We start from the raw sequence: 13,264 nt of genomic DNA, 5'->3' as shown, positions 1-13,264 counted from the left end.
AAAGTAATGAATGAAATCAAATGACCAGAACAAATAATGGATATTAGCATACCGATGTTGCCATATTCAGGATTGTATAAAGAACAGTGAAAAACACTCGCTTTGGGGAATGTATGGAAGTAGTTACAGTCCACAATATGGAGGTACATTAAACATAGTTTTTGTTGCTTTTCTTTGTTAAGAGCATTTATGATACAGGCACACAGATAGCATATTGTACATTATGAGTCGCAGTGCACCAGACTGAGCGTTACTCTTTCAGACGGTCAATGGTGATGATGATCTACCTACTTCGAGCTATGAAACTGAAAATGCTCACCTCTCACCCGCCATGTTCCCCTGAGCATTATGCATTCATATGGTGAACACGTGTAATTTTTTCTTTTTAAGTAGCTAACAGGTGAAAGTGTGTATCTCTGACCTTCTTCACCGTTCCAGGACAAACTTCTGGAGGAGATGTGGAAGCAGCAGGACAGTCTGGAGGGTCCCATGGCCACCGCAGGGAGGCCAGTCTTGCCAGTCACCGGCAGCAGACTGGAGGAAAATTTAAATGACACCAGGCCCCTTCTCGAGCGACTCAGGGCCCTGGAGGTAAAGTAGATGGCATTCACCCCACCCCTTCCACTCCCACCCTGCCCTTCCCCACTAACAGGTCCGCCCACAGAAATGGCTGGGCCCCTGAAAAGGTCCAGTGAATGCCCCCCCCCCCAAAAAAACACTGCTTTACTCATATCAACATATGTGTGTGTTCTCTATCCTACATGTAAACTGAGAGAGACTTACTCAGTAACAGGGACTACATAAACACACACACACACACACACACACACACACACACACACGCCATAGTAGAACTCTTTGACACACTTAAACACACTAAGGTCAACAACGATCTGCTACACTTACACCACATATTTCTTAATAGAAAATTCAAATTCTTACCTTATGGCTCCATCTTTGCCTCTTATACAGCCATCTTCCTCGTCTTACTGGATGCAAAGTCCTGTATAATGTCCTGTTTAGCCAGTTCAGACTCAATGCCAAGTATTGTTATTATCATTGCTTATGCAGGTAGTCCCCGGGTTACGAACGAGTTCTGTTTTTGAGTCTGTTCTTATGTCGAATTTGTATGTAGTTTGGAACAGTTGCGTACAGTTCACATCTAGCGTCAATTAGTCAAATGTTTGTCGTGGTACATATTTTACCTAAAACATAATAAGCACAATAATGCAGTCATAATAATAAATCTAACTACAGCACAGTATTTATAACTCCCCATCTGCCAACTGTTCTCGGACCGGGTCGCGACCGGCCGAGGCCGGCCGTTTGACGCCAGAAACGAGGGCCCGCTCGGGACTCACCTCCCCGCCTCACCGAGTATGTGAAAAAAACAATAAGAGCATTTCACCTCTCTCTGAACACTTTATTATTTCCACTTTCATTTCGGTTGTGATCGTTTTCCCTTTCTTCAGTGCATCACCGTCACTTGCGTCAGATTTACGGTTTGAAGCCATGAATAGGAGGGTAAACACACGAAAAATTCAAGTCAAAACACAATGCACACAACAATGTTTATGCAATCTGACTTAAAATGGCGACGACAGCGTGGTGTTGTTCTCCCTCAGGCCGACAAACCGCCTAAAATGCGCAGTGTTTTTGAGCATCGTGCAAAGTAGTCCGTCCATCTGTTAGTACGAACCATTTTGTGTAACTAGATTTTTTTAAAAAAATAATAGGCTTTACAGAGGTCGGTTCATATGTACGGGAGTTTGTATGTCGGGCATTCGTAACCCGGGGACTACCTGTATTTAGGATGAACATGATTGTTGCTGGCCTCCATAACCCCCTCCCTCACCCGCTAGCAGCTGGGCACCAAAAAGATTTTTTCCCCCTTATCCAACCATATTTCTTGCTACAGCAGCAGCACACACCCCCACCACACACACACACACACACACAGACACCCTTCATTCCAAAAGCTGTCATGCTAATCAATAGATTAAATATGCAGTACATTTTATTTACATTTACACTTACAGATTTTGCTGTTTCCATTATCTAGATGGATTTGCAACATAAATGGATCGGCGTCTTGTCTCAAGGACAATTTCACAGCACGCACAGTGCTTAATAGACATGCTTTTTCTCTTGCTGGGATCCGCTTGCCTGGGTCCAGACCTTTGAATCTGCCCACTCCACCGAGTTGACTGATCCTGGTAGTCTGGCATCATGAAATGAAACAGCGGTTTCTCAGTTGAAAAAGTGATTATCAGATGAGTGCCGCGGGGAGACTAACGGTTAGCCGATCAGAACCACGGGCGAGACTAATGCCGCTGTCAAGCTGTTGTCAATGTGGGAGAATTGCCCCGACATCTCGGAAACATTCACTTAAGGCAACATTATGCAACTTTTTATCTTAAAATAACAGCTTCAAAATCATTTTGATAGTACACTGACTTGTAATAAGGAGAATGGTGCCTCTTTCATTCCCACTCCCCGCCCCGAACGCCTGTTCTTTCACTATGTAACTTGGGTTGAGCAGGTACAATCTCCTGCGAGCGATATTTTTTTTAATAGGATGGTGAAGTCATGACCTGCCCTGCTCTTCCTCTGATTGGCTAGTACTCATTACTTTCATTGGTTGGTCACATGAGGAGTGAGATGGGTTAGGGTAAGAATATCAGGGAAAGGTAATCAGAGGCAGCGTAGGATGGGTCTCCATGGAAATTGACTGTAGCGAGTTGACAATTCTGCCTGATATCAAGCAAGTAGATTATATATATATACACAAGTCAGATTATGGTCTCATCATACCTCTATCCATCTAGTGAATTCATAAAAAGAACGAGCAAATTCCTTTGAAGAGAAGACAGAGCACACGGGGGATCTATTCATATCCGGGAGGCGATAATTAAAATGCTGACAGTGTACTTAACATTTGGAGCCAGTGTTCCAGTGAATGTAATTCTCTTTCATACCTTCCCTGCAGAAAAGTAATAGGGCTTACCATCTGTTGAGAGGTCTCAGACAGGCAGTATTGATCATACTTTTATGGTCACTGCGATGTACAGGTTAGAGGGGGAAAATTCACTTAAGGACAAAACGCATGTTACCGCGATGATCTTTGGGCAGCTCAGTTGATATAGTGTTTGTGAACAACCAGCTATTTTGCTAAGAATATTTGAAAGGAAGAACTTATTGAAAGCAATGTTTAAATTATTAAGGAAGGTGGTGTGGACATTACATTACATTACATTACAGTCATTTAGCCCGATGCTTTTATCCAGAGCGACTTACAATAACTGCATTTAACATAGGAAATCGGGAGAACTACTAGTCCTCGTATGACACCTTAAGTCTACTAACTGGCATAACCATGCCAATATCCTGGCTCTAGTTTGGTAAAATTAAGGAGTAAACTACCAACTAAGGCTTATGTTCAACAACTCAACATCAAAGTCACCACTGAGGGGAGTTCTGTGATGTTTAATCACTCAGCTTTTTGAGGGGGCGCTCTTGACTTTTTTCGAGTGTTCGCTCTTGAGCCTCCTTCATACAAACTTTCACCAAAACGCTTAGCCGGCCTACATCTCAATTGAGGGACACCTCCAGTTTGGACATCTTTTTGAGGGGTCACTCTCAAAAAGATGTCCAACCTTGAGGGGACATGGTTCAAGTTGAAGTGTAGGTGCAATAGTCAGGTACATGTGTCACTATGGTGTGGATGAGAGCAATTGTGAGTGAAGTAAGTTTTCTGTGCTGCTGAGCCTTCTGGTGATGCTGTGAACCTAATTTGACAAAACACCCATGATAGCAGGTACCCTCCTGCCCTCCAGCAAATAACTGATGCTTCTTCGTAGGTGCTCACCCTACAAAGTTAAAAGGATAGCTGCATCAAGTCCATTAAACTGCAGCAAACAATAAACTATGTTTTTAAGGGTAATTATAAGATTTTTTTTTTTAATCCTCGATCTCATTTTCATAGTTTTGCCACCATGCATATTGGTTATGATATCATTTTGTGCTCCAGCTTTGTTTTGGAAATTTCAGACTTTGGACCACCACTAGACATTGCTTTACAACAGCGTCTTACGGGGGCAATTGAACATGAGCCTTAAACTTGGCCTTTCAACAACAATAACACTAATAAAAAAAAACCTAGTGCCTCAGTTGGACTGTGTACACCCATCCATCCATTATTGAAACCGCTTATCCTGCTCTCAGGGTGGCGGGGATGCTGGAGCCTATCCCATTAGTCATTGGGCGACAGGAGGGGAGACACCCTGGATAGGCCGCCAGGTCATCACAGGGCCCACACACACACACACATTCACACCTAGGGACTATTTAGTATGGCCGATTCACCTGACCTACATGCCTTTGGACTGTGGGAGGAAACCGGAGCACCGGGAGGAAACCCATACAGACACGGGGAGAACGTGCAAACTCCGCACAGAGGATGACCTGGGACGATGTCCAAGGTTGGACTACCCTGGGGCTCGAACCAAGGACCTTCTTGCTGACTGTGTACATGATTCCCCTTTATCTATGACTTCTCAATTGTGCTGGCCCAGTAGTTATGTGATGAGTACTACTGTACCGATAAGTATAGGCTGGTCCTTTTGCAAGTTGAACCAGGAAATAGTTCTGCAATGCAGTTGACCATTGATAATATCAGACATTTCGGATGATAACGTTGAACTTGCACTGTTGTTTTCACTTCCAGATGTGATTTAGATATTGGGCTAAACTGGACTTGTTGAAACATGTTTGACGCTTGTGTTCAGATGCCCTGTACGATGCCATTGTAAAACTCCACCCAGAGGTGGCACCATATCCAAGATTGCCAAAATGAAGCCGGGGAGTAAAAGTATGTCATAACCAATAAGAACGATGGCAAAAACTACGACAATTAAGACCCAAGTTGTAAAAAACAAAACAAAAAACATAAAAAAGCAGAATTATCCTTTAAGTCTGAAGGAACTTAAACAGGTTTTTGTCATTTTTGTATTGATTATTTGACTTTGAATACATACACACATTCAACCATCATCTGGTTTGTGGATAGTTCTTAATATTACACCCATCACTTTAATAAGGTAGTGATAACTGGATGCTAGTTCTGATAATGAACAAAACTGATCCTTACTGGCTCACCAAAGATGTCCAATCTGTTTAAATTGCTGACAGCTTAGATAAACTGCTACCTTAAATAACATGAATTTTCTTGTCTTCCACTTAGAGGATATTTTGTTCTTTTCGGACTGTTGCCTCTTCATGGTGGCTGCCTTTATTTTAATCCAAGCTTGTAATTAAACCTTTAGACTGAAGCAGAGGAAGATTGAGGGTTTTCTGTTAAGTTTGAAACTACTTTCCGGCCATTAAAGCACACTTGGGGGCCTCCCATGTAATCTTCCATGAACAATTTACTCCAAGAACCACAAATAAAAGTTACACAATAAATAAATGAACATAGACGTAGTTTCATTGCTCAGTGATTTGAGGAGGACTCTGATTCTTCTCTGCTCCTCAACCAAAAAGCAATTTGCTGGGAAATCTGAAAATTTAATACAATGCACACTGTGCATTGGTTGTTTCCAAAAAAATGGAAGGCACTAGGAACAGACTGGGAGAGTTACGGTAATTTTGACTACCAACGATATTGCAAAAAAAATTTTCATCACCTTAAATTATTTCATTCTGTATTCAGTGTTAGAATCTTAGGTAAAACTTTCCCTGACCCCTCCCCCACATGTCTATAATGCATTATAAACATACTTACAATGCATTATAACCTGCTTATAGATTGGCGACAGGCATTGGTGGTAGTCCATGAATATTGGGATGGCATCCAGCACTTTACCTGTGTCCCCGTCCATAGGGTTAGTGGTTGTGTCAGGAAGGGCATCCGATGTAAAATTTTGCCAAATCAGTGTGCTGATTGACAAGACCATACCAGATCGGTCAAGGCTTCATACCAGTTCGGTCAAGGCTCGGGTTAACAATGACTGCCATTGGTGCTGTGCCCTCACAGGGTACCGATGGAAACCCCCGAGAAACAGAGAATAAGCCAAAAGAAGAAGAAAATAATCTGCATATAGCAAGACATAATTACAGTTATAAGCACTCATAAATATTCATAATGCTTTATAACAAGTCAGTTGAGTTTTTAGAGTGAGTTTTTTGGGGAAACATTATATTGGTGAAATGTAAATGTCCATCATTCAGCTGTGTCAAATTGTACTCGGTACTCATTGTCTGTTATGACCCCAGCTACAGGTAAAGTAGAAATTGTTTATTTTATTATCTATAATTTGAGTCAACTGAGTCTTTACAGTGAGTTTTTTTTTGGGGAAACGGTTGTTCATCATCAAAAGCATAAAGTACTATGAATAATTACGAGTGCTCATAACTATAGTTATACAGGACTACCAGCAGATTATAACACATTATGAATATGTTTATAATGCGTTATAGACATGGGCGTCATAGATGTTACTGAATCTTATTTTTTCTTAAAATGCATGAAAAACGACCTGCTGGGAGGTTTACACTCTCAACCATTATGACACACCTTCATCTTGGAACATAATACCTTAAAGCAAAATGAGAAATATGGTAATTGACTTCACTCAGTAAATGACAATTTCACTTGATAAACAATGATCATTAAAACAGAATAGTTGTGTTGCATTTCTTCTCGAAGAACAATATTGTAAGTCTGAATACAACATTAGTTGACACATGAACATTGTTTTCCCCCCCAATGCATAACATTTTAATCAATAAAACTCATTTGTAAAGGTGAGGTAATATCACATCAATAGCAGATGAAGGCCCACACAGCAGATATTTTGTAGAACTCGACCATTTAAAGTTCAACCACATAACTTGCATTGCCCTGACCTTTAGATGGACTAGTCTTGAAGGCTTGATGCCTTTTGGGATGCAATAGAAAAGGGATAAGGCATTTTCTGTTAGCCTTTTAAACACCAAGGGTCCCAGTGTTTTCTTCCTAAAAAAAAAAATCCACAACTAAATTACAACTCTCCTTCAGGATTAATATGACCAGCCTTGGGAAATTAATGGGTGCCATTTGATCCAAGCAGTGATATTGAACCAGGTAATATACTGTAGTGATTTCCAGTGGCCATAGCCTTTGGGTGGTCTGCAAACAATGGGGGAAAATGCACATCTGTATGAAGTGAATGGTTCTTGGAGCACTGTTCTTTACTTGTAATGTGATTTTAGGCTTTTCTTTTGATTTTCTAGTTGCTGTTCTTGTGAAGAATTGCTCACAGTGGTTTGTGACAACAAGCTAGCTCAACTTGGCCCCTTAGATTTACTGGATTAATCATTTCAGAGGGAAATCACACCTTGTGTTCCTGGAATGGATTCCATTTCCTGAGAGGCAAACCCTCTATCAGTAATTGAATTACACCTGGGGTACCTTAAAGTCAACCTTAGAGACACAGCAGAGCTCTTTAGAGTGGAGTTTGGACATCTCAGATTTATGGCATCATCCATTTCGCACCAACCCTCCCCAGTGAGACTTCAGATAGGACAATCCACCAGGGAGTGTCTGGAGCCAAGCTAACGAATACTGAATGTGTGAGGCATATGCTGTTGGAGCATAGCAAAATGAATGTACCTGTTTCTCACAGTCACATTGCAAATTGATGCCTTGTCATTTTAAAAAAGGGCTTATGGTAAATATAAGGCCAATACACAAGATGTTTCTGCAATATTCCCCCAGCGCTCAACAAAAAATATTTTCATCAGTCAGTCAGTGTATGTATGTATGTATGTATTTATGTATGTATGTATTTATGTAGCTGTCTATCTGTTAGTCAGTTTTACTGGTAAAAACTTCATTGCATTGCACTGCAACTCATCTACTTGTATGTACAGTTAAATAGTGTGCATGTCTCATGCTGTTGGACTACTTGCCAATGGCAAACATCCCATAGAGGAGCTGATAAGATTAGAAACCTACAGTTGGCACTATGTACATTGGCAAGAATTGGACATCGTGGCCATACAGCAACACCAGTATGTAAGTCAAGACAAGACATTTCTCATGCTTGCAAGAGCCCCGAGCCCCCTCCCCCAGCATCGTTCACCTTCTGGAACAGTTTGCTGGATTTAATTTTGTGTTTGATGTCGTGACACATCCAAAAATTGATCCATACATGCATCTTACCCTGTAAGTGTCTTTCCCCTTCAGGCGGAGAACTCTGCTCTATCAATGGAAAATGACAACCAGAGAAAGCAGTATGAACGCTGTTTGGATGAGGTGAGTGTTATTGTTACCTCCGCAGCACCACCCTTTATATGTGCTTTTTCATTCAGTCACATATATGCACACGAAAAGCAATTAGATGGCTATATGTGTCTCTTATAGCATGTATTCGTTTTATCCCGTCTGTTCTTCACTCTGTAAATTTATTAACCAAAAGGCAAATATTCACATCTGAGCAGCGAAGTTTCTTCTTTTGAAGCTGACAGAAGATGCCTTATCCCATTGCATCCCATGTCAATGCAATATTAACGGTCTACATAGCAAACAAATGCTTCATTCAACATAAAGCATTGAAAATGTTCAGTTAATGTTATGTATGTGTCTGATTTTAACTTTTGCGCAGCTCTTAGGCCAGACCTCGGCAGGGTAATTTGAGGTCAGAATTGGTTTAAAACTACAAGATAGCTGAGTTGACGGATCAGTTTTTCAGCTGACAGACACACTATTTATCTATAGACTTAGAAAAGTCCATCGAGGGAGCCCTAGATACCTATATGGCTCTAATTGAAGCGGACAGTCATAGAGCTGTGGGCAATATGGGAACGAGAGCTGGTTTAAGTGGAGGAGAGAGCCTCCCTGCCCAGTAGGACTAGCTTCAAACTACAGCGTGGGTTGCTTTGTTTCTCTCTTTTCCTCCTTCACAGCAGTTTGATTGTCTTTCCATCTATCTTCCTCTTTGCACAGGCCTGTGAGACCAGTCTTCCATTTTCAGGAGACTTCACTAATGGGCTGGTTACTATAGAGATTTCTGCCCATGAGAATTTTTAGTATTCCAGTCGAGGACAAAAATGTTGAGTTTCTGCTGCAGGATTAATTTCTCTTTCTCTGCTTTGGAGACTTATGATTAAGCGCATGGGTCTCTTCAGGCAAGCATTCAGAATGCTACCTGTCATGGTTTGAATAAACCGAAGCAATTCTTTTTGACAGATAGATGAAAGCGGGGAAGGAGGAAATCATTTTTTAGCACAAAAGCCAAATCCTTTTTTTTATTATTCCAATTCACTTTATTCCAATTCAGTTTTACTCAACTTCATTTTATAGTGCATGCGTTCTCTTCAAATTCAAAAATAAAAAGGAAAAGCATATTTGAGATTAAACTGTTTTGTGTGAAATCCAGAAGTAAACTAAACTCAGCTAGACTAAAAACTCATTTCTTGTCATCTATTTTATTGACCAGAATATTAAAAAAACAATAGATAAATGAGATCCGGGATCTTTATATTTTTTTCTCTTTGCTAGCAACTTTCTTTGTTTGCTGTCAATCTACAAATTCAACACCAAATCTGAGTTTGTGATGCAACGCTTGATTCATTTTTTGTCAGCAGGACTTACACGGTACAGTGCATTGCATCCGCCTCTAGATTAGTATTCTCTGTAATTATCTTAGCAGAGAATTATTACGTCATCTTTCCTCTGCATACCCGACAGTGGCAGGAAAATGTATATTATTACTGTGTGCTGAAATTAAATCAGGCAATTTATTTTTCGACCAACTACCAAGTGGTCGTGCATAATCATATCCGTTCCACTGTTGCTTGATAAAACAAAAGACATTTATAAAATATTTTACATACTTTCATCAAAACAGATCACTCACTTTTACCTTTCTCTCTTCAAGGTGGCTAATCAGGTGGTCCAGGCCCTCCTCACGCAGAAGGTTTGTTATTGTCCATTTATTACTGATGCATCATTGATGCAGTCAGTCATTACAGTCATTTACGAAATACTGACTGATAAGCGACTGGATGTCAGGGGAGCGACAGCATATGGCTTGCCCCATATGACTTTGCCACAATGGTTTCCAAAGCAAAAGAAAAGCAAAACTAAGAAAAAGTTTTTGTGGTTGACCTGAATGTACAGAAGTTGTTCAGTTCCAAAGTTGTCATTGTGATGAAGATAGCAACAGCAATAAGCCTGCTACAGGTTGAGGATTTTGAGTCATTGTTTAAGATGCCAGGATTCAGAGCATTCGATTTCCACAGGTATCTTGTATGAACACAGCATGGTGTAGTCCTTAACCTGTAATGCAAATAAAGCTATTTTAAAAGGTCATAGTAGGTTGTACAAACTCTTATCTGTTTTCTCTTTGTGTGTTTGTGTGTGTGCGCGCGCGTGTGTTTGTGTTTTACATTAGGACTTGAAAGAGGAGTGCGTGAAGCTTCGAACGCGTGTATTTGACTTGGAGCAACAAAACCGCATTCTGAGCGTACTGTTCCAACAACGTGTCAAAATGTCCGCAAATGCCGTCTCACAGGTATTCCTGCTTGGTGCTACAGACACTGACAGACACTGACAGACGTCGTTGCTTTAAGGTTGTTTGAATTTCACATGAGCTGAGTTCTTGTTTTAAAGGTTACTGGCTTTAAAATGCACTAAATAGAGATGTCAAAGAATACACAATACATGTATGAAGGGGTGCCGATTTTGTGTAAAAAGTATGTGAGCAAAAAAAAAAAAAGAATTAAAAAAAACAACTTGAGGATTGGGAAAACTGGGAGTTTTCCCTAGAGAAATTAGAAAATAGGAGCAAGGTGGGAGGCGGTGTTAAAAACTGGGAAAACCCTGGGATAAACCAGAGTTGACTGTTGTGTGATGTTTGCTTGTATCAACATAAAAAAAAAATCTATTCAAAAATGTTTTATTTCCTGTTCTGCTGGATGTTTGTCGACAAGCTAGCAGCACTATCACATCACTATCTGAGTACCTTTACAAGGGCTGCCCTCTCCAAGCCCTGGCGCTATTGGTACATTCAAGACAACTGGGATCTGTCATTATTCTGCCTACATGATGTGCAAACCTATAGCAATCTGATGAAAAAGGAAAAAGTGAGGGTACAATAGTATATGTTTGTATGTATATATTTGCTGCCCCTGATTTGAAAGTGGGGGAGTACCTGCTTCACTTGCTTGTAGTACCCTGTAGAGCAGGTAGCTTATCAACTAATACAGAGGGAATGTTAGGATTCTGTCCGAATACTAGTGGATGTGGACTGTGACGGTGACCATTGAGCATACTGTTCTCAGCCACGAGGGCCCAGTCTAGAGCAAAGTGCCAGTCACATCCATTTTCCCATTTCACCTGGATTATTTCGGTGAGTGTCTGATTGTGTCACTCCAGTAGCCCGTTGCTCCAGGGACTTTATCCCACTGTTGTTCTTGTCTCGGTGTTTAAGTTTTCTGCCATGTCTCTTGATTTCTTCATTATTGAATTCTCTGCCATTATCACTGTATAGTCTCTGTGGGGGGCCATGTACACTTATCTGTGTGTCAATGAAGGAGTTGACTATTTCAGAGGACTTTTTTGTTTTCACGGTGTTTCCAGCGCAGAAACGTGTGAAATGATCGAAAATATGGAGATACCATATGCAGAGGTGCACATAACTGGTGTGCAGGGTACACATGCATGGTCAAAATAAATGATGCGCAGCAGATAATACGAAAAGAGGCGCTTTTGCACACCAACATTTTTGGGACACAATTACTTACTGAAGCAACAGGATTTTCTCCATATATCACTGGTAAGAAAGTAATAATGACAAATGTGTAAATTGTAATAATCAGTTGTTAATTGTGCAACTTTTAGCCTTCGTTCATGATTAAGTGGATGCGTTTTTTTCCAAGTTAACAAAGTTAACTGTTAAACATTTGAGCGCCAGCAAATAGTTAGCTTACGTTACAACTAGCTTAATGTTACATTTTTTTCTCTGGTTTTAGGATTTTCATCCATTCATCAAAATGTCCAAGAAGCAAGCTACATTAATTAATTAATTACTTTGGTGTTGCACCACCTCCATAGAAATGCCAGACTGAACCTGTACATAAAAAACGTGTATTGGCGGAAAAGTGGCTGCAGGAAGTAGCCTGGTTCCAAACAGATGACGACCGCACAGAGGTGTGGTGCAGAATATGCTGTGAAAATCCCAGTCTCACAGATGAAAGCAGTGCCTTTTATATAGGGACAAAACATTTCAGTCATCCAGCTTTTGAAAAGCATGAGAAGAGTAAAGAGCACATGAACATAGTGCAAACTATTGATAACAGGTGCAGCCAGGATCAGAAATCCACTCACCCTCCTGACACGTGGCAGGACAAACTGAATGAAGAACAGTGTCAAGCACTATGTAATATTTTTCTGTTAGCCTTTCATAAAGCAAAACATGCACGCCCGGTGGGTTCATATGAGGAGGATATTGTGCTTTTCAAGAGGCTTGGAGTTAATGTCGGGAGTGCATATCATTCATGAGAAGGGAGGGACCTCCATCGTGCAGAGCATCGCACAGACAATCAGTTTAGAATTGAGTGAAAAACTGGAGGCAGCTGAATTTTGGGGCGTGCTCTTTGATGGATCAGAAGACATATCACAAGTGGAGCAGGAAATTGTGGACATTGTGTCTGTGTCTAGCTACGGAGAGTTTACCTCAGATTTCCTTAGATTAACAAATTTTGGTGTGAACTGAAGGCACAAGACGTATAGTGAATGGACTGGAGCAGCTCTTCCATACTTGTGGTTTAGGGGATCAGTGGAAGACGAAGTTGGTCTCGGTTTGTACAGACAGAGCAACAGTCAACGTTGGAGTTTACAATGGGGTCGTTCCCAAATTGCGTCAGATGGTTAGTGGTGATCGGGGATTCCCTTGTGCATATTCTGTGTACTGCCCACATCCTCGGGAACTGCACAAAGTCAGCTGATCGCATGGTACCATACGGTGAGACATTTAATCGCTCCATTGTCAAGTTGCTGAGCTTTTATTTATGGGGGGGGGCACAAAAAGAACAGAAAAACTAAAGAAGACGTGATGAGAATGGCATTGCTTTGTGAAACTAGGAAAGTTTCACAACATCAGGTCTGCATGGAGGCAAGAGACTCTTGAAAATATGGAGGCTATTACCTGCCATTCAAATTCAAGTGGCTACAAGTGATGACAGTGACCTAAAACATATCTGCACAGATAGTTTTCAGTGT

Source organism: Lampris incognitus, chromosome 11 (assembly GCF_029633865.1).
Source record: "Lampris incognitus isolate fLamInc1 chromosome 11, fLamInc1.hap2, whole genome shotgun sequence".
Taxonomy (NCBI): Eukaryota; Metazoa; Chordata; class Actinopteri; order Lampriformes; family Lampridae; genus Lampris; species Lampris incognitus.
This window is presented reverse-complemented; position numbering follows the sequence as displayed.